Below are 22,358 nucleotides of genomic sequence, written 5' to 3'. Positions count from 1 at the left end.
TGCTGGAATAAATTTTATAAGTCTTTAAGATGCCAGGGGACTCCTGTTTCATTTTGTTTGCCATTTGGTTACCCTTTGTGGCAGATGGCCTCTAGTTACACTCCCCAAGCCCCTCAGCAAATCCCTGTCTACAAGAGGAGGAGGAGAAGGTGGCAGATACTAAACAGCAATGAGAGGTTGTGGAACCTCTGAGAGGGGGAAGGAGAGATAAGTGAAGGAAACGTTTGGCATCCCCTCAGAAAGGGCTTGGGAGAGCAACAGATAAATGGAAAGTGACCAGAAGATTAATTACGTTTCACCCACACCCAATGAAGGAAAAGAATTCAGATGCCTGTAATATAGGTATACCTAGGACTCAAGGGGCATGAATAGAGCAGGTATTCTGTGTTACCTTACAGAAGAAGTAGGTTAAGAATTTGTGAGTGGGCCGAGGGAAATATTCAAGAAATGCTAACCCTGTTTCAATAGGTTGAGATTCTTGAGTTTAAAGGAAAGCTCCCAATGAAATAATTCTTTCATTCTCACTCTAACAAATCACCTGACAGGGCAGTGAAGTTGTGTGTATGTGAAATTGCAACTGCTTTAAAGCAGAGCTTTGCTGATCCTTGCTGTAAACAATCAGTAACTTTTAATGTTCCTTGTCTTATGCACTAACCACTAAGCACTGTATCCTTCTAAAGAAGGGACAATTAATTTATCCTTTTGTGTTGTGAAAGGAATGTGTTTGTGTGAATCAGTGAGGGAGAAAGGAAGGTAAAAGTAATTAAAATTACCTCAGATTCCTATTCAACTTCCCTGGGTTTAGGAGCACATAATCCACTACAGTTAGCCATTAAAAATAGCCTGTCTGTCTGTCTGTCTATCAATCATGCCACATCATGTATTTGCTAAACTACTCTTCTTGCATTTTTGTATACTGAATAAGAATATCTTCAGTGTTTGTGTTAGTAAAACTGCCCATATATTTTGTACTTGAGTAATTATAACAAAATTATATTAAAAATATATATAACAAAAATAAAAAGTAAGAGCCCTGTGGTGCAGAGTGGTAAAACTGCAGTACTGCAGTCTGAGCTTCCTGCTCACGACCTGAGTTCGATCCCCGTGGAAGCTGTGTTCAGGTAGCTGGCTTCAGGTTGACTCAGCCTTCCATCCTTCCGAGGTCAGTAAAATGGGTACCCAGCTTGCTGGGGTGAAAGTGAAGATGACTGGGGAAGGCAGTGGCAAATCACCCCGTAAAAAGTCTGCTATGAAAATGTTGTGAAAGCAACATCACCCCAGAGTCGGGAACAAATGGTGCTTGCACAGGGGACTACCTTTACCTTTTTAATTATAACAAAACTTAATATATGTTTATTCCCTTTTCTCCACTTTTGATGATGTTACGTCACATCCAGTGATATTAGACACTCTGCACCACAGAACCATAAAGGTGAATACTCTGATGTGTGTGTAAAGTTTTCATGATAATCCAGCTATGGCTTACTGTTATGTATGTGGAACTATGAGTTGTTCGTTCCTGGCTGGCTCATTGGAGCCATGAGGACTGAGCTTGGGGACACTGAAACAATGGGAAGCAGGATCCAAATCCTTGCTTCCCAGGACCAATCAATAGGCCCCTGGTGGTTCAAATGACTCAATAGCGTCTTAGCGTGGGAACTGGAACCATATATAAGCTGGCCCTGTTGGCCCAGTTACTCAGTCTTAGTTTCCAGTGCAATCCTGTAATAACTAATAAAGAGCTGTGATCACTATGCTATGAGCCTCTTCCTGTATGGAACCCAGTATTTAACATTTGCTTTATATAATTTAAAGTAACCACACATCATATAAGAAGCAACACCTAGCCTATTATAATTTTTCTTCCGGATGTGTGTCTTTGTACCATTTTATATATTGACTGCTGAGGAAAGCCCTTAGGGGCTGAAACATGTATGGGTATTGTGGTTATTGGAAATCAAATGTATATGTGAAATTGTAGTTTGTTTGCAAATTTTATGCAGTCTGAAATTCAGACATAATGTTTTTAATTCATTTTTGTATAAACTCTATAATAAATGTTATACATTTTTGTGAATTGTGTGAATTGTAGCTTAACCCATTTTTGTGAATTGTAGCTTAACCCTCTATCACACTGATTATATTTGGGTTGAGTCCCCCCCCCCCCCCCGTTTTGTTCATTTTAACAGATGCAGACAGGAATAATAAGCTAAGGTCATCATTATTTGGATTTAATTCTGGGAACAAACAGTGAGGCCAATATGTCAAAATTGGAGATAGAGGTGTAGTAAAAGTATCCTTCTTAATTGTGGAGTGCTAAGAGTAATTGACTAACCTTGTTGTTATGCTCCATCCGTCTCCTCTCAAGCATGTAGATAACTAATAGCAACTTTTTCTTTTATATGGGGTGATTTGCAGTGTAGTGTAATGTCTCCTCTGTTACCAGACTAGAGGAATGCATAACTTTCTATTAGGCTTCCCAACCCTCCCGCCCTGGTGGGGGACCCCAGGATTTCCACTCTGTTCCCCCACTTCCCCAAAAAATGGAAGCAGGGGGAGGGGGGAAACGGCACCGGGGAGCATGGCAAACTGCCCCATCCCGGAGCGGGCGAGGCCGCCACGCCGCTGCCGCCCCCTCCCCACTCACCGCAGCTGCTCCTCCGAGATGGGCCCAGGCTGAGCCCATCTCGGAGGAGCAGCCAAGAGGTGGCAGCAACGCAGGCAAAACCAGAGAAGGGGAGGGCGGAGGCAGGCCAGGAGCATGGCGAGCCGCGAATCTAGGCCCTTCTAGGACCCAGACTAGTGGCTCGCCACGCCCCCGGCCCGCCTCCACCCCCCCTCCAATTCCACCCCAGAGGCGGAGCGGGCGAGGCTGCCGCTGCTGCCTCTTCTCCGCTTGCCGTGGCTGCTCCTCCGAGATGGGCTCAGGCTGAGCCCATCTCGGAGGAGCAGTCACGGTGAGCAGAGAAGAGGCAGCAGCTGCGCAGCAGCGTCGCCCGCTCTGAGACGGGGTGGCTCGCCACGCTCCCTGGCACCGTTTCCCCCCTCCCCCCTAGCTCCATCCCAGTGTCTCCTGGCTCCACCCCCAAAGTTCCCAGATATTTCTGGGGTTGGACTTGGCAACCCTACTTTCTATAACTATAGATTTCATAGATAGCTGGCATAGATTACTTGATCACCTTTGAATCATTTTTAAATACTAGATTTAAAGTGTGTTACTTTCCAATCCTTTGATAAGGAGACCACTTGTGGATATTAAAATACCCTGAATTAATTGCACTGATTTTTTCCAGTTGTAAGTGTCACAAAAAGCAGATGTTTCTGGCCAGATGTACAGGCCAGTCAGTCTGACTTCAATACCGGGAAAGTTGGTAGAAACCATTATCAAGGACAGAATGAGTAGGCACATTGATGAACACGGGTTATTGAGGAAGACTCAGCATGGGTTCTGCAAGGGAAGATCTTGCCTCACTAACCTGTTGCATTTCTTTGAGGGGGTGAACAAACATGTGGACAAAGGAGACCCGATAGATGTTGTTTACCTTGACTTCCAGAAAGCTTTTGATAAAGTTCCTCATCAAAGGCTCCTTAGAAAGCTTGAGAATCATGGAGTAAAAGGACAGGTCCTCTTGTGGATCAAAAACTGGCTGAGTAATAGGAAGCAGAGAGTGAGTATAAATGGGCAGTCTTCGCAGTGGAGGACGGTAAGCAGTGGGGTGCCGCAGGGCTCGGTACTGGGTCCCATGCTCTTTAACTTGTTCATAAATGATTTAGAGTTGGGAGTGAGCAGTGAAGTGGCCAAGTTTGCGGATGACACTAAATTGTTCAGGGTGGTGAGAACCAGAGAGGATTGTGAGGAGCTCCAAAGGGATCTGTTGAGGCTGGGTGAGTGGGCGTCAACGTGGCAGATGCGGTTCAATGTGGCCAAGTGCAAAGTAATGCACATTGGGGCTAAGAATCCCAGCTACAAATACAAGTTGATGGGGTGTGAACTGGCAGAGACTGATCAAGAGAGAGATCTTGGGGTCATGATAGATAACTCACTGAAAGTGTCAAGACAGTGTGCGTTTGCAATAAAAAAGGCCAATGCCATGCTGGGAATTATTAGGAAGGGAATTGAAAACAAATCAGCCAGTATCATAATGCCCCTGTATAAATCGATGGTGCGGTCTCATTTGGAGTACTGTGTGCAGTTCTGGTCGCCGCACCTCAAAAAGGATATTATAGCTTTAGAGAAGGTGCAGAGAAGGGCAACTAGAATGATTAAAGGGCTGGAGCACTTTCCCTATGAAGAAAGGTTGAAACGCTTGGGACTCTTTAGCTTGGAGAAACGTCGACTGCGGGGTGACATGATAGAGGTTTACAAGATAATGCATGGAATGGAGAAAGTAGAGAAAGAAGTACTTTTCTCCCTTTCTCACAATACAAGAACTCGTGGGCATTCGATGAAATTGCTGAGCAGACAGGTTAAGACGGATAAAAGGAAGTACTTCTTCACCCAAAGGGTGATTAACATGTGGAATTCACTGCCACAGGAGGTGGTGGCGGCCACAAGTATAGCCACCTTCAAGAGGGGTTTAGATAAAAATATGGAGCTCAGGTCCATCAGTGGCTATTAGCCACAGTGTATGTGTGTATATAACATTTTTTGCCACTGTGTGACACAGAGTGTTGGACTTGATGGGCCGTTGGCCTGATCCAACATGGCTTCTCTTATGTTCTTATGTTTCTAGGTCTGGATGGAAAGTCTCTAGATCAAGAGATAAATATATCTGCTGAGGGAATTCAGGGCATGCATAAATGGATGGGGGTACATGCCATTTTGTGTATATTTTATTTCACATGCAGAACTTCCTGCAGAAATCATAGATCACATCTATGTATGGGAACTCTGCACATCACCAGCAACACTCACCTTTTCGCTGCCTGTAGTTTCAAATGTTCCTAGGCCAGGCTCTGAAAATAGGCTCTTGATTCAATCCTGGGCCTAACTTTTCTGAAAGTAAGCCTCAGGGTGTACACATAATCAGAGACATTGTTTATGAATGACTTTTTTAGCAGTTCAATTCACACAATGTGTGTGGCTGGAGAGGAGAAACTAACATTAATATGAGTTGGGTGGGGAAGTGGGAGGTCATGGACAGGAGAAGATTCTTCCCTCTTTTCTTCCCCATTTAGCTTGGTACAATCGGATTTGAAATGCTGAATGGAAATGTTGGTGTAGGAAAAAACAATCTGAGACTGTTTAACATTCAATAACTAACTGAAAAAATAAGAGTTGGGTTTGGATAGATGATATCCTGGAATAGGCAGAGAGTCCAATAAGAACTTTAGAGTGCAATTTAGGGCTTGGGTGTTGTTCCTATTAAAAACACAGTGAAGTGTTAAGGCTTGTCTGGTCATCCCCCCTCCCCCCTGCCAAGTTTCAGCCTATTAGAGGTCATACTTCATGACCACTAAGCACTGAGCACCTCTCAGCTCTGGTACCTTGACATCTACCATACTAGAGCATTAAGGCATTAAATGTCATGCTTACATATTTAATAAACTTAAGTATGTTTGTTACTTGTGACCGCTGTGTTCTCATCAGCCCATATAACCCATGACAAACTACAGAATCCACAGAAACGTTGTTCTGACTAGTATCTGCTGTTTTCTGTTTTAAGGATTAAGGGATCCCATGTAAAGAAAAAGGAAAAATAAAAGAAATCCACTTTGCCTCATATGCTGAACATGGATCCTTAGAAGAGGAGGGTGTAAGTGGTGTGGTTTATGACCCTCCAACTTGGGGGACTTTTTTTAAGATAGCGTGGATACGGATGGATGGATGGAAAGAAATGCCTGTATAAGGGATTGTGATGGGAATCACATTGTAGCTCTTGGATTCTTACATGCAAATAGAAGATAACAGTTTATTTAGAGTAAGAAATACACATGCTATTCTACAGATCAAGATGGACAGCTGTGCTAGTCTGTCTACCACAGCAGAAGAGAGCAAAAGTCTAGTAGCACTTTAAAGTAGTAGCACATAATTCTAACAATTATGTGTTGCTATTGTGCAGAACAGCAATAAACACAAGCCTTGCCCCAGGAAACGTACAGTCTAAATTTTGATAGAAGGAAGACAATAAGAAAGAGGGAGGAGAAGAGGGGGAAAAAACTTGCAAATGTAAGAAAACCACATAAGTGAAACAAGGATAATTATAAAACTACATGCATATATTCAGGACTTTTTTTGTAGAAAAAGCCCAGCAGGGACTTATTTATATATTAGGCCACACCTCCTGATATCACAATTGTTTCACACAGGGCTTTTCTGTAGAAAAAGCCCAGCAGGAACTCCTTGGCATATTAGGCCACACCCCCTGGCACCAAGTCAGCTGGAACTGTGTTCCTGCTCAAAAAAAGCTACCGGCATATATTAGGTTTATTTCACATTAGAAAATGACTAAAAGGTTTAAAAGAAAAGCTTAAATAAAACGGCAATATTTGAGGATGAATTTGAATAAGTACAAGCATCTAGACAGTGGCATTGGGAAATAATTTAAAACAAATGGCCAAAAAGCGGACAAGTCTTTTGGTAAACTAGAGAACAATTCCTCTTGGGCCACTTAGTGGCTGATTATTGCAAAGCATGGACTGCTTCCTTCTCTCCTCTGGGAGCTGTCACTCCCCTATGGACCTGGTTCTTCGGTTGCTGCTACTAAGAAGTAAGGTGGCTGAACAAATCATTACCAGGAACAAACAAGGGAGGTTTCTTGTCATCATTCTCTTCTTGGGGATTTGTCACAGAGGCATTATTCTGGGCATGGTAAGAAACAAGAATTCTGAACTGAAAATAACTTGGTTACTTACCTAGCGAGGCAGATGTTTTGAAATTATCTTTAGAAATCACCTGGAAAGCTTTTAAGTAAGTTTGGCAGAAACTGCAGACTGATGATCCTGATGAATGGGGACTAAGAGCAAAATGTTTAGACAGGAAGTAGCCCATAAAATAATGTTTCAAAATTAAACGCGACAGAATCATTTTCTTCTAAATTGCTCAGGATTGCTAAGAAATTCATATTGAGCTCATGGTTTTAAAAGATGAGTGATTTCCAAAGGGGTGAACTGCTAAGGGTGATATATTAGCTAAAAGAAGCTTCTACTGTGCAAAGTACTAAAATTTGAGACAATAGGGTAACAGGAAGTTCTGTTACAAGACCCCGATGTTACTGTGAGAAATTATGTCCCATTATATTAGCATACACACATAAGTGTTGAAGATCCTGATTGTAAGTGGCTCAACAAAGCAGGCCTGAGAACTTATTTTTACCATTTCAGCAAAGTTCTTGGGTCACATCCCTGGAAAGATTACTGTGAATAATTGGGAACTTGCCCAGAAATAAATATTGCATTGTGAAGTTTGGTTTGCAGTACTGCTATAGGAAAGTTAAGCTCAGAAATGCTTGCTTGCATCATATGTATTGAGGAGGTAAACTTATAGGCTCATGTGAGTTTCATGTAACTGAACCTATATCAGATAGCCACACCCAAAACACAGCTAAATCTCTGGGACATGGATTGTGTGAGACTGTCTGATATTTTGAAAGTGTTTTGGTGAGAATCTCAGATATTGTATTTTACCTTTGAAGCTTAAAGAGGTTGGATGATGGAATAGTGAATGATATGTATGTTTTTCTGGTTTTGTTTACATATACACAGGACTGGCGCCAGGACTTCTGGTGCCCTAGGCCCCTGCCCCCCCCATGCCTGTGGCGGTAAGGGTGAACACGGCTGTGGCAGGTGGCACTGCGTGCACCTACTGCTGCATTGCTCCCTCTCAATTGAGCGGGGTCTGCTGGGTGGTTCATGTGCCTGGACCCTGGCTCCAAGTGCCTCCAAGCGCACCCACCACTGTGCTGCTGCTAGTGCCCCTTTCCCGCCACTGCCGCCTGTCCACCCGCAGGTAGGTGGTGAGGTGAAGGAGAGCGGTGGAGAAGCAGGTGGCAAGGGTGAGTGTGGTAGCAGCGGGGAAGGGGCACTGGGGGAGTTGGGGTGTGCACAGGGAGTGGGTGCCTGCCAGTTGCCCCAGAGGCTAGGTAGTGCTCTAGGCGGTTGCCTGCCTGGCCTACTGGGATACCCTGGCCTGCATATACAAACATTTTTTAAATCATCATGATTCTTTCATATTTGTGGAACAACCTACCTGAGGAGATTGCCATATACCTCTCTTTCCACAGAATTGGCAAACTGCCCAGACGGGCATTTATTTGGAATGATTAGAAGTATAGCAGAATGAAAGAGTTCAGGAGGACACTTTTATAATGGGATAGGATGCATAATGTTTATTATTTATTTTGTTTGTAGCTCACCATTCTCACTGAGAGTCAAGGCTCCAGGATAAACAAACAAAGAAAAACAGTTGAACAAAGCAGAAGTCAAGTTGCACCTTTAAGACCAACCAAGTTTTATTGAGAATGTAAGCCTTCGTGTGCTCTCCAAGCACACTTCAAAGCACACAAAAGCTTATGTTCTCAACAAAACTTAGTTGGTCTTAAAGGTGAAACTTGACTCCTGCTTTGTTCAGCTGCTTCAGACCAACACAGCTGCCCTCTTGGATCTATCTAAACAAAAACAGTGTAGGAAGACAGCAATGAACAACAGGACAAGGATTACAAAATTAGGAAGCAATGCAAGCAGTAAACTATCCAAAGCAAGGTACATTATAACCAATAATACAACAGATGGATTACCTATAGATATAAAAGCTGTTTTGTCTTGGCAGATCTGCTCCCTCATTGGTTGGGACTGGGTGGGACTTTGGTGGATCAACCTTTGGCCTGTCAAGCCATCAATCAACTACTCTTGCGTCACATTGGCTGACTCTGCTCTCACTCACCCACTGCTGGCCCCAGGACAGACAAGGAGTGGCTCTTTGGGGAAACTGCTAGCAGGGGTATGAAACATGCAGTCCTGGGGCCAGATCAGGCCCCCCCGAGGGTTCCTATCAGGCCCACGAGCAAGTTTGCTTTCTTCTCCCTCTCTCTTGCCTCCTTCTATGTCACAGCTTGCTTTACGTGGCGTTGCAGCTACAGAGGTTTCTGGATGACGCTTCTGTCCTAGACCCATGTCAGTCTGGCTTCCAGCCGGGCCATGGGACGGAGACGGTGTTGGTCGCCTTGGTAGATGACCTCCAACGTCAACTGGATCGAGGCGGCGTTGCGGTGCTGATGCTGTTAGACCTGTCGGCTGCATTTGATACAGTCGACCATCGGCTACTGACGCGCCGCCTCGCCGACATTGGGGTTGAGGGGTCGGCCTTGCAATGGCTTTCCTCCTTTCTCCTGGGTCGCTGACAGAGGGTGGCTACTGGGGGTGAGCGGTCCCGGAGGCGCACACTGGATTGTGGGGTGCCTCAGGGAGCAGTGCTCTCCCTGATGTTGTTTGACATCTACAGACCCTTGCCCAGATTGCCCGGCGGTTTGGGCTGGGTTGCCATCAATATGCAGATGACACCCAGCTCTATCTACTAATGGACGCCTGGCCCGACCCCGCTCCAGGGAATCTCGACCAGGCCCTACAGGCTGTTGCGACATGGCTCAGGCTGAGTGGGTTGAAGCTGAACCCAGCGAAGACAGAGGTCCTTTGCGTGGGTCGCGGCGCTCTGGGAATGGAAATAGCTCTCCTGGCCTTCGATGGTGCGCTATTGAAAGCAGCGCACCAGGTAAAGAGCCTGGGTGTTTTACTGGAGCCTTCATTATCGATGGAGGCCCAGATAGCAGCCACTGCCAAGTCAGCATTCTTCCATCTGAAGCGGGCAAGGCAGTTGGCCCCTTTCCTTGAGCGCCGGGACCTCGCAACAGTGATTCATGCAATGGTCACCTCAAGACTAGACTACTGTAACGCCCTCTACTTGGGGCTACCTCTGTGCCGGACTCGGAGACTGCAGCTAGTGCAGAACGCGGCGGCCAGGCTGTTGTTGGGACTCCCAAAACGGGAACATATACGGCCGGGGCTACGTGAACTGCACTGGCTGCCGATTATATACCGGGTCCAGTACAAAGTGTTGGTCATTACCTTTAAAGCCTTATATGGCCGAGGACCTGCCTACCTGAGGGACCGTCTTTCCCCATATGAACCCCAGAGAGCACTGAGGTCAGCCGGGAAAAACCTAATGACCATCCCTGGGCCGAAGGAGATTAAATACCAGAATACTAGAGCACGGGCATTTTCAATCGCGGCCCTTACCCTATGGAACTGACTCCCCGAGGAGGTGCGGGCCCTGCGGAACCTTGATCAGTTCTGCAGGGCCTGCAAGACCACCCTTTTTAAACTTGCACACTTGGACTGCTAAGAAGATCGGTAACTAAAGATCCGCCAATGCGGTTTGAAGACCTATACCGCTGAATAACTGTACTTATTGGATTGGTTTTAATGTTATTAAGTTTAATGTTTTATAATGTTAAATTTAAAGGTTTTATCTACTATTGTATGTTTTTATAAAATGTTGTTAGCCGCCCTGAGCCTGCCGAGGTGGGGAGGGCGGGATATAAATAAAATTTATTATTATTATTATTTACCAGGCTTGCTCAATTGCACAGGAGCTACAGAGCAAAGCCTCAATTTTATACATTGGTTGAGGCTCCTCCCTTGGGGAGGAAGGGGAAGAGGGAGAGCTTGCTTTGCCAGACTCTCTCAATCACACAACAGAGCTACTGAGCTGAGCCTCTTTTCCGTCTATTGGCTGTGGCTTCTCCCTTCCTATTCCCTGGGGAAGGAGGGAAAGAGCCAGAGCTTCCTTTGTCCAGTTCCCTTGATCACATCGTAGAGATACAAAATCTTTGTGTTTGTCTGTGTCCTTTATAAAGTTTATATCTTCACTACCTGGCATTGCATTTTGACACACATGATGTGGCCTGACAAGATTTTATTTATGTTGGATCCAGCCCTCATAACAAATGAGTTTGACACCCCCTTGTTAGGCCGTGGCTGCTGGTAGGCAACTAACCTTGCTTCTCTCAATAAAAAGCAACCAAGACTGGTTCTTTGTAAAAGTCCTATTTTGGCCTTTGGGAGAGAACTCGTTGGTTGATTCTGCTCCTCTCTCCTGCCCAAGTGCCTGTTGCTAGCCAGCCAAGCTGTTTCTGTCAGTCAAAGGCAACCAACCTTGGTACTGGCAATTTATGGCTCTCCCTTCTCTCCCATTGGCTAAGCTGCCAGTAGCTTTGCTTTGCATAGGAGAGAAAGAAAACCTTCCCTCAATTGGCTGAGGGAAAGAGGGGGAGAGAAAAAGCTATAGAGAAAGCCTTCTCACAATTGGCTGAGGGGGGGGGGGAGGGAAAGCTTTATTTTGATTGGCTGAGAACACCCTTGATTGACTGAGGACTCCTCTCCATCCTCCTCTGGAAGGGAAACAGACAGAGGGGGGGTGGGATGGTGTCCTGTAGCAGCAGGCCAAATACAGAGAGAGAGGGAGGGAAAGCGAGAGACAGAGGCAGATTGAAGTCCTGTGCTTAAGATGAATAATATTATCAGAGTGAATGTGTTGGTCTGAAAGGTATCACTTAAGGTCTCTAAAGAACTCATTGGGGCCAGTCCTAACTATGGCTGCCAGTTCCAAGTTGGTGGGAAGTTCCTGGAGATTCTGTGGTGGAATTTGGGGAGGGCATAGGAGTTAGGGCTTCTGCCAGACCAAAGTTCTTGCTATGGAAGCTGGCTGGGTGATTTCAGACCAGTCACAGACTTTCAGCCTAACCTGCCTCACAAGGTTAGATCAAAGTGGGGGGGGGGGGGAGAGGAGAATGATGTAAGGTGCATTGGTCCCCACCACTGTGGAGACAGACTGTCCTTTCCCTAGGTGGAGGTTGCAAAGACGGGGGAGGCAATGGAAAGCTGAAGTCAGAGGGGCAGACAAAGGGAAAGAGATATGTTAGGAAATCTCCAGGTTAGGAAATTCCTAGATATTTAAGGGGTGGAGCCTGGGGAAGGTGGAGTTTGAGGAGGGGTGGGACCTCAGATAGGTACAATTCCAATACACTGCACCCTCCAAACCAGCCATTTTTCCCTCAGGAACCACTGTTGCCAATCTCTAGGTGAGGGCTGGTGATCACTCAGAATTACAACTGCTCTCCAGATGGCAGAGATCAGCTCCCCTTGTGGTGGGGAGGTGGGGAATGAATGCCTTCACTTGGGTGGGAAGACAGCGGGGGGGGGGGCACTTGCCCAGACCCTCTTTCTAGAACCTGTTGTATTTTTCCCTTCAACAATCCTTATTCTTAGTTTCATCATAATTGTGATCTCCTGGGCTATTCCATTCTACTACAGTTCTAATCTCAAAGAATGCTGTTACTGTTTTGCCCATTCTGTGGAATGATAGAAGTGTGGACAGGTCGTTCTACAAGGGGGGGGAACTATCAGTAATACTGTTTGTGAATGGGCAACATCATCTTACCCAGTGGCAGGGTGGCACCTTTAGAAGGCTTTGCTCAGATGAGTGAAGCTGTCACCATGGGCTATAGCAAGAGAGGCAGTCCTGCAGGTATGTGGGTCCAAGAACATGGAAGTGCTTTGTAGTCCACTGCAATAATTATAATAGGTACTATCCTCCTTTTCCACATTTTCTTGTAACTTCCATTAGTACATTGCCCCATGGTGCATTGTGTTAAAGCTGCAGTGTTGCAGTCCTAAGCTCTGCTCACAACCTCAGTTCGATCCCAGCGGAAGCTGGGTTCAGGTAGTCAACTTGAGGTTGACTCAGCCTTCCATCCTTCCGAGGTCGGTAAAATGAGGACCCAGCTTGCTGGGGAGAAAGTGTAGATGACTGGAGAAGGCAATAGCAAACCACCCCGTAAAAAGTCTGCCGTGAAAACGTGAAAGCAATGTCACCCCAGAGTCAGAAACGACTGGTGCTTGCACAGGGGACCTTTCCTTTCCTCTATATTTGTACCTTGCATTAAGCAGTTTTGTTGTTCACATTATCTTTTAATTCTGTACTACTGCTCTGTTCATTTTCTTTGCTGTAGGAGTACATTATTTTTATTCTGTAACATGCCCTGAGACTCATAGAAAGGCAGTATATAAAGTAAATAAATGATAAGGCAAGAGTTTCAGCATGACCAAAAATTAATCATAGAACAGGTTTTGAAAAAGTCCCGGAGTCTGAAGAAAAATAATTAGAGCAATCAAAGGAGTTGCCTAATGTACTATAGTTAAATCACTTTACCGAAAGAGATATAATTGCAGAATGTGTTGTCAGAGATTCCTTCCCTTTCACAGATCTACAAATGATCAGGTTCTTTTGTTTGGGAATGCACGTGTAGTATCAAAAGTTAATGTTCACAACATGTGCTGCAGGTGGTCACAGCCACCATACTGCACAACCTAGATGTGAGAAGACACTTTTTCTTTGTGGTGTGCAGTTTCACATGGCAGTAGGAAATCCAAGAAGGAAAAAAGGAATTTAAGATGAGTATATCAGTTGAAAGTGGCACTTTTTTGTACGACCATAACTTGTGACAGTGTGTTTCCATTTTAAATGTGAAGTTAAAACTTTTATTTTTTTTTTAAAAAGCCATCTTGTTCTATTGTCAGCAACAGCATGCAGAAAATTTCAAAACAGAGGTAACTCAGCTGCCACAAAGTACCCAGAACAGATGGCACTTGATATTCATAAAGCAGCTACCCTGTGGAGAGCACACAATGATTTAATGTTCAATCTGCAGTCCCATGCAGAGGTAGGTGTATCTAAGACCACTGCTTTCAAAACTGCAAGACCCATTTAATTCTACATAGAATCTGCTGCACAAAATAAACAGTGATTTAACAGCATGATCTTTACACATTTACTCAGAAGTAAATCCACTAAACTATTAGAAAATGTTTTGGCAATTATACCTTAAGGGACTCTATTTCAAACCTATTTAAATGAGGCTGCAAGAATCACTCGAAAACCAGCTTTTCATCAGAAATGCAGGAATTCTAATGCTACTAGACATTGGTGTATAAAGGTGCAATATCAAAAAACAGCATGATTGATTCCTACACCCATTCCTAATCCTTTGTCTCAGAGCAGATCAAAAAGTTAAAATGGCCAGAGCCATAAAATAGTCCATGTTAAAGGCTTTGCTCTCTTTTGGCCTGGCTTTGTAAATGTGCTGGGCCAACTGTGGTGGCTAAGAAATGGGCCAATGAGACAGTGCTTGCTGAAGTAAGGAGTAGAGATTCCAGACTCCAGGTGGGATCTGGGGATCCCCTGAAATTATTGCTCATCTCCGAACTAGAAAAAAAATGGATGCTTTGGAGGGTTGACTCTGTGCCATTGTACCTCACAGAGGTCCATGTCTTCCCCAGGCTCCATTCCCAAATCTCCAGAGGGAATTTCCCAACCTGGATCTGGGATGACCTGGCAATCTTATTGTGGACCCTGTGCCTACCTCTTAAGCTACTGCCCTCTCCTCATGAACATGGTCGCCTAGCCATGAGTGTATAGCTACTTCTAAACCTCCCCTTCCAGCAGTATTGTGCTTGTCCCTGGACTACCTCCCTTTAGAGCATAGTTCAAGAATGAGTATATGTATCTGTAGCAGCCATCTCCTTCCTTGATGACAGGCAGGGCAACATGGCAGTGGCATCCCTCCAGAGAAGTGACCCTCTGAGAAATTTGAGGGGCCAACCCATGTCTTTTTCTTATCTAAGAGACCAAGAGTATTTCAGCCAGCTCTCTCTGCTCAGCTAAAAAACTAGCTTTGATCATTTTGTAACTTTAATAATTCACTGGTGTCAGGAGGAACAGTGAGGCTTGCTCACACATCCATTTAATAGGCTGAAAGATTTACACTTAAATGCAAACCTGTAGCAAGCCCTTTTTGAATCTCTTGTAGCTTTTAATGTAAAAAAACAGCTTTGTGTTTAGATATTGGCAGACTAATAACTCGAGTGCAGGGTGTTAGACTACCTGAAGAGTCAGGGACTCATATCCGACCCTCCTCACCTTTTGTTACATGATCTGCATCAGAGTTGGAATTTTAAGATGGAGGCCTGTTAGTCTCTGTGAGGGAGCCGGTCAGAGCCTAGTTGGAAGGGTGACCACAATAAATTCCCCCCCAGTCACCTTCCCTCAGTCCCTTAGTCACACTCACTGAAATCCTGTCAGACTCCCAAAATAATAGACACCAGATGGTTTTAAAATTCAAAACCACAAGAATATTTATTAGATAACAAAAGGCAAGGAAGAGGGATAAAATAATATTGATTAAAATTAATCAATAACAAAGAATCAGTTGGCAGTAGAATGTTGGCAAATAATCAATTACTGAAAGTAGAGATTTTATCAGGCTGAGGTAAAATATAACAAATAACTGAATTCTACTTCAGGCAGGCTGTGTCTTCTGGGTGTTTAGAATGCTGTTAGTTCAGTTGTAATAGCCCTGTTCTCTGGCTATTTAAATCATAAAAATAACTACAATCACTCCTCACACACACATGTGCCAGTCAGGAGTTGCCAGTATATTCTCCCTCACAGACACTCCACTAGCTAACTTCCAGGACTCGCACCCCTCAATACTGATGTGTCTCAGCCCCACAGCTAGTCTACTGGTCTGAGTTGGGTAATCCTGCTGACCACCAGAATCCAGTTCTCCCTTCAGTGTGTCTTTGTGTGATCTAGTTTGTACACAGAGATTGCCTGATGTGCTGGCAAATCTCTCTCAGAGAGTTTCAAACTGCCTGTAAACTCTCTCTTTCAGACAGAAACTACCTAGCTCTGTCTCCCACAAGGAGCCCAGCCTCTCAGGCTGCTCTCAGCCCCCTTGTCCAGTTGCCTTTACAACTGACCGGCCTAAGCCCAGTCTTCCCTTCAGACTCCTTCTCTGAAGACCTAACTCGAAGACTCAAATCCTGAGGTGTTTTACTACAAAGCAAACCTCATATTTTTACTTTTTCGTTGCTAGGGCAACGTTCCAGCCAATAGATGCAAGCCTGTTCCCCAGCTCTCAGGCTAAGTTCTTGAGTCCGTCATTCCTCTTTGAACTGAGTCTTGATTAACGTATTGGATTATTACTCCACTTTATAATTTCCATACCACTTTTAACAATCTGCTTGTACTGAGTCAGTCCATCCAGCTCAGTATTGTGACTGGCAGCAACCTGTTGTTAGCCAGAGATGGGTCATGCTAGCCTATGATACTTGAAACCCAATTTAACTGGAGATGTTGGAACTGAACATGTGTTCAGTCATGGAAAGCCCATCTCTCTCATCTCCCAAATACTATTTAATGGTAGAATGACTTTTAAAAATATTGGGCTGATAGTGACCAATGTGAAAAATACTCGTGAGGGGGTGGGAAAACCCGTAATTCTGAGCTGGTCACATAAGATGGAACAAATGCTTGGTAGCATCTTAAAGACTGAATTTTTAGTAAATTACATTTACTGAAACATGAACTTTCATTAGTCACACCTCACTTTTTCAGATATGTGAAGATCCCCATATAAGTTGAAGCTGATACATAAAAACGTATACTTTAATGTTATTTCAAGTTGCCTGTGGATTTTTATTTTGCTACAATAGACTAACATGGCTACCCCTTTACAGTCACCCAAGATAGGTCACTATTCTTCACTGCCTGGACTCACTTGATGCTTTCCTTCTTAAGATACTTTTAGGTTGCTCTTTTGTTTTAGGGTAGTTGGAGAATGTACTGGACAACTGCACCAGGAAAGCTACTCAGTATTGTAACTATAGGCCCTGCATGCAACATGAACACAGACTTCAGCCCAATAAGATCCATAACCAGCTTATGCAATTGTCATCTGTATAAGGGATAGAATGGTATTAAGGTATAAAGTTCTTCTAGTGGAAGATTCTGCCATGTCCTTAATAATGAGCCAGGAAAAAAACTGATGTATTTATTTACTACATTTATAATATACCTTTCTCCCCACTGGGGAATCCAAAGCAGCTTACATTCTCTCCTCTGTGTGATCCTCACAACAATGAAGAGATGGAACTTTATCTGGGTAGTCATTTCCTATGGTTGGGTTGTCAGTTGCATGTTTAGTGCAATCTCAAACATTGTGCTCATGGCTGTACAGTTTATGCCTGTGCCAGAATTATAGGATTTGGATTATGGCTTTAGAAAACTGCTGAAAAAGGAGGGAAGGACTCTATGGAGAATCTTTAAATCAGAACCTTATACAATACTTACCTCTTTGCTAAGGAAATCTCATGAGACACTTTAAAAATGAATAGCAAATGGTTTGGGATTCTTGTTTCCAGTTACTGTTTATATATATATTTTTATATCAGTGTAACAGGAGGCCTCATGACAATCAATCTGAACAATATACCAACAAAACCTTACAAAATCACGCATGAGACTTAACAGTGGAAAAGAACTAGTTGCTCATGCAGCAATAATGAAAGTCATCTTAACAAATATGGTGAAGAATGTTTATTGAGAATTTTTACATCATGCAAAGCAATATTAAAAATTAAAGATGTGTAGATTTTATTAAGAAAAAAATAAATTTTTATTCAAGACATGAGCTGTCAAATAGTATATAAATCTAATACACTGTCAGTTCCATGCTGCAGGGATTTAGGAAACCTGCTAAAATTTAGAGCAGCCCCTCCAAGTTTTCTGAGCGTGTGAACACCTTTGGAATTCTGACACAAGGTGGTGGGTACAAGTATAAACTGGCTGCCATGGGAGGCAGAGACAATCACAAAATGGCCACCATATGCTTAACTCTATAGCAGGGGTGGCCAACAGTAGCTCTCCAGTTGTTTTTTGCCTACAACTCCCATCAACCCTAGCCAGCATGACCAATGGCTGGGGATGATGGGAGTTGTAGGCAAAAAAAAAATCTGGAGAGCTACCGTTGGCCACTCCTGCTCTATAGCAACTCTTCAACATTTCAGGAAGAAGCTCTGTTTAGTAGGATGCCTTTTGAAATGAACACATTGTTAAAAAAATATTTTTTTGCAAACCAACAGCTAACTTTCAGTCATACACTAAAGATCCTTGTGCTGTGGTAGCATCTGCTGCTAAAGCAGTACTTTAAAAAAAAAATCCATACATATGATCAGATCTCCAATGGCCAGTCAGAAACTCTGCTGGGCAAAAGCTCCGTCTGGCATGACCCACATTGCAAAAGTTCTTGGTGGGCATCATGCTGGTGGGGACCCCTTGTTTAGAGGACCTACCGTCACACAGCTTATTTCTTAATCAACTCTACAGTGTTAGTGAATATCCTAAAATTGCAAAGATTAGTAGGATAAGATGAGAAGTCCATACAAGACATTCTGAGATCCTTGAAAAATGGGACATCAAACAAAACAAATATTGAGATCTCTGCTTCTCTATATGTTCTGTCATTATCATATGAAATCGATAGGATGATAGCATCCATTCTACATGACACAATTAACTCCTGCCAGAGAGTCCATAAAGGATAAGCATCTTCTAGAGGCCATCTTTTAGTGGCTGTGATTTAAGTTGGTGCTGTGTTTAAAGGTAGTTCTTAAGTCTCACATTTTCACTTTTGGAAATTTATGGGCAGCATTTATATGTTTTATAGTTTAGAGATCAGTACTCACTCTATGCATAGTACAAATATAGTGTCAGGCAGAATCCTGGAATACTTCCATGCCTGTTGTATTTTATAAATAAGCACCACTCTTCATGCCTGAATAATCATACCCTGCAATCCTTAATTACAGCAAAAAGGTGTGGTAGAGAAATAGTTGAAGAAAACCTGGTGGGACTCTCTGCCAAATACCATCAGGGCCCAGTGGGACCTTATGCAATTCCACAGGACCTGTAAGGCAGAGATATTCTGCCAAACTTTCGGTTGAAGGCAGCAACAGTTTTCAAACTGGGTGGTACCCTCCCCTACTCTCCAGAACCTACCTGTTCCTCTTCTCCCCACCTGTGAGGTCGGCACTCCGGAATGGGAGATAATTTAAAATTCACCATCTGACTTTTAAGAGTTTTTGTATTAATTCTATTTGTATATTGTTTTTATGAACTGATGTTTTTACTATATGTTGTACATCACCCAGAGCCCTGCAGTACCAGAGATTGGAAGATAAATTTAAATAATAACAATAGCAATATTTGGGCAGGACCCAAGGGGCAGTGCTGAAGTACAATCTTAGGGAGAAAGTGAATGTATAAGATTGACTACACAAAGTGCTTTCCTTGAATTGGCTCATCACTCATTTTCACATAGAAAAAGAGAAATAAACTTGCTAAGCTTAATTCCAAGGCTGATTTTGCATAAATATTATATAATACATTATTGCATAATTTAAATTGTGCAATGATGTATAAGTAATAAAGTCTGCCCTCCAAAGGGATAAGCTATATCAGCTATTAACTGTTTACATGTACACAAATGGCCCAATGCTTCACCCATTCTAGACAGATAGTGATTTAAATTAACCAGATGGAAGTAGCCAGATTTCTTGTAAAAAGCTCAATTCAGATGCCAAAAATGTGTGCAGATATAAACAGACACTGGAGGCTGAAATATTTACAGAATTTTATATCTTCTAATGCATTAAAAACCCTTTAAATGCCTATTGTTGCTTACTGAAATCAAAATCAGAAAGAAATATGTAAATTTTATTTTATTGCAAGCAGATTTGAACATCTACCCCTTTATACAATCTACAGAAAGGTCCAAAATATGAATATAAAGAATTCTTGTTCAGGTATCTACAGAAACAAAAGTTTAAAAACAGCACTGAAAATAAACTTTACATTAATGCACAAGTGTACATATACTTATTGAGACTGCTTTGATCCATTTACTGAAGTGTAATAGATTAGTCTAAACAGTAGATCTGAAGGCTGAATTATCAGATAAGTGCACCTATCATTGTACCATTTAAAAATACGTTGGTATTTAGTGCTGATGACTACAGATACTTTGAATGGTTAATGCACTGATAACTATGTCCCACCATTTTCCAAAAGCATTTTTGCTGATTCTACTTTACATTATAGAATAAAGGAGTACTGAGAATGACAGAGCACATGACAGAATTTTTAGACACCATGTACAATTAAAATTTAGTATAATTTTGACAAAGGTAAAGCTATGTAAGCTGATGTGTGCAGTTGTGTCAAATACAATCAAGTATACTTTTCTCTCTTGTAATACCTTGACAGATTTTCAGTAAAGCTTTTTAAACATGATCCCATTAATTTCACAAACTAGTGCTGTTTTCTTCCTTTGATACTTGCAATATAGTGGGATAGATAGACTGATGCAAGCTGGAGGATAAATGGTAGGCTTCTTACATTAAGTAGCTGAAGAAAATAATGATCAGTCAAGACCTCCCCCAAATTAAAATAATGGAATCTTACTACTAACCACTCTTCGAGAAGATGTAAGCATGAACAGTACATTTTTAGTCTTCATGATCATTTGGTTGATACCCATAAGTTTCAACAAATCTATTAATGCATCTAAGAAATTTTGTTGTTAAAGGTTTAACCTTTCAAACATGCCAATTTAAGTTACACAGGTTTCAATTTTTCTCCATATAAATGCCTTTATCAATTTTTGTTGGATTAAAAAAATTCTTATTATAACCCTTTGATTCCTAGTCAGTTGTTGAACCTATCCATTCATTGCCCTGCGCAAGAACAGCCTTTGTAGAGAAATGGGTTATTGAGCACAGATCACTGTTCTGGAGTTATTCCCCTCCTCACACCCAGTCCCTACAAAAGCAGGAAAAATTCTCCACTTCTACCACATCAGTGCACCACAAACCCATTACTTATCAGTTTTATCCGCTCAGACCCTCAATCACTTGTTTGAATGTGGGCAAATAAATCCAGATTATAATGCACCATCATTGCCATCTGACCAATCTGCAGTATCAGTCATTTGTTTGGCAGTGAAGATGCCTGTATACAGTAAAATGTGTGTACTCTACCACTGCATATGATGATCTCTGGGTTAAAGTCCAACTTCTACTACAACAGATTGCACTTGAATGTAATCTGTAATGGAAAGGGGACAAAGGAAAGATCGGAGTGAAGAGGTTATATAAACCTATATAGCTTTTCTTTTCATTTACAGGGGACATTTTTAAAGTTCCAATTGTTTATGGAATTAGGTATATTTATTTCATTTGTATCCCACCTTTCTCCCAGGGAAGACCCAAAGCAGCCTTATTCTCCACTCTTCCATTTCATCCTCACAATAACTCTGTGAGGTAGGTTAGACTGAGTATGCATGATTGACTCAAGGTCACCCAGTAAGCTTTCATGGCACAAATGGGTATTCAAACCTGTGTCTTTCAGATAAGAGTCCAACACTCTTAACCACTATACCCCTTTCAATGCCAAATTCTATTTCTTTCTCTTCCCCTGAAGTAATACAAAGAAACAAGGCTTTAAAAATATCAACAGCTACCATTAAAGATCCCAGCCTGTTAACAATTATTCACTGTTTAGGGAATAGTTGAAATGTAAGAAGATTGCAATAAACCCTTTAGCTAGTACGTAAAGCAGAATGCAGCATTTTCAGAACCACAAGCAAGAGTCTTCTTATTTAAGGCTAAAGGATGGCAATGAAAAAAACAGAAAAAAACCAGGATAAGCTTTACAGAACATAAATACAGGAATAGCAGCAGCAATTGGTTATAAGCAGAAGTATTGCATCAAAAGCTACTATCCCTAGCAACAGCATGGGAAAAAAGAGGGAAAAAGCATCAGTGGCTTTGGATGAATCTGCCAGTATAACCTACTCCTAATTTTAACATTCATCAGAATTTCAACATTCAATCACAATTCCACTATAAGCTACATTTTTAGATCCATAACTCATAAGTATAAAACAACTCTCTAAGACATACGCTTAAAAAAATAGAAATGGTGTGTTAACAAATGTTGCGTAAAACAGATCTATAAATAGCTACAGTATTGAAAAATATTTCAGTGCAAAGGCAATTTTAAGATTTTCTTTTAAAAAACGCATTAAAAATAATTTTGTTAACTACACCCAAACAGGAGATTTGTCACTACTGCAGGTATAAAATGAATACCCATATCAAGTTGGTTTTTAAAAAATATATACACACGCACATATATTTATGTAACCAGTGTTTTATGTAGGGGTCATATGTACCAGATGCTCAAATATATCATGACAAATAATATTTACTTTATTATATTACTATAACTTTATACTAACAATGATACTTTAAAGTGCTTCAATTTAACCACAGAACTCTTGATACCATGGCAGGGAGAGGGAGAAATTATGAAAGCTATTGCCCATTCCTTTTTGTCTCTGTCTTCTTTGGTAAACGGAAGTTTTCACTATTTGTCTCTTAAAATGTTATATTCTACCACTCCC

General features: G+C 42.3%; 1 protein-coding gene across 3 annotated transcripts in view; it reads right to left on the bottom strand.

Annotated features, from left to right (window-relative positions):
- Window positions 1-22,358, bottom strand: part of ATP11A (ATPase phospholipid transporting 11A) — a 274,169-nt gene that overhangs the window by 89,723 nt on the left and 162,088 nt on the right. For 2 of the 3 annotated variants that reach the window (XR_009555172.1, XM_060233726.1), the window contains one exon: window positions 19,600-21,557. The exons of the other annotated variant lie outside the window; for it this stretch is intronic. The gene's annotated coding sequence lies outside the window, so the exon portion shown is untranslated. Of the gene's footprint in view, window positions 1-19,599; window positions 21,558-22,358 lie in introns of those variants that run through there. 3 annotated transcript variants of the gene reach the window in all.

This window comes from Heteronotia binoei, chromosome 3 (assembly GCF_032191835.1).
Source record: "Heteronotia binoei isolate CCM8104 ecotype False Entrance Well chromosome 3, APGP_CSIRO_Hbin_v1, whole genome shotgun sequence".
In the NCBI taxonomy this organism is placed as follows: domain Eukaryota; kingdom Metazoa; phylum Chordata; class Lepidosauria; order Squamata; family Gekkonidae; genus Heteronotia; species Heteronotia binoei.
Note: the sequence above shows the minus strand (reverse complement) of the source record. Positions and strands in the feature narration are given on the sequence as shown.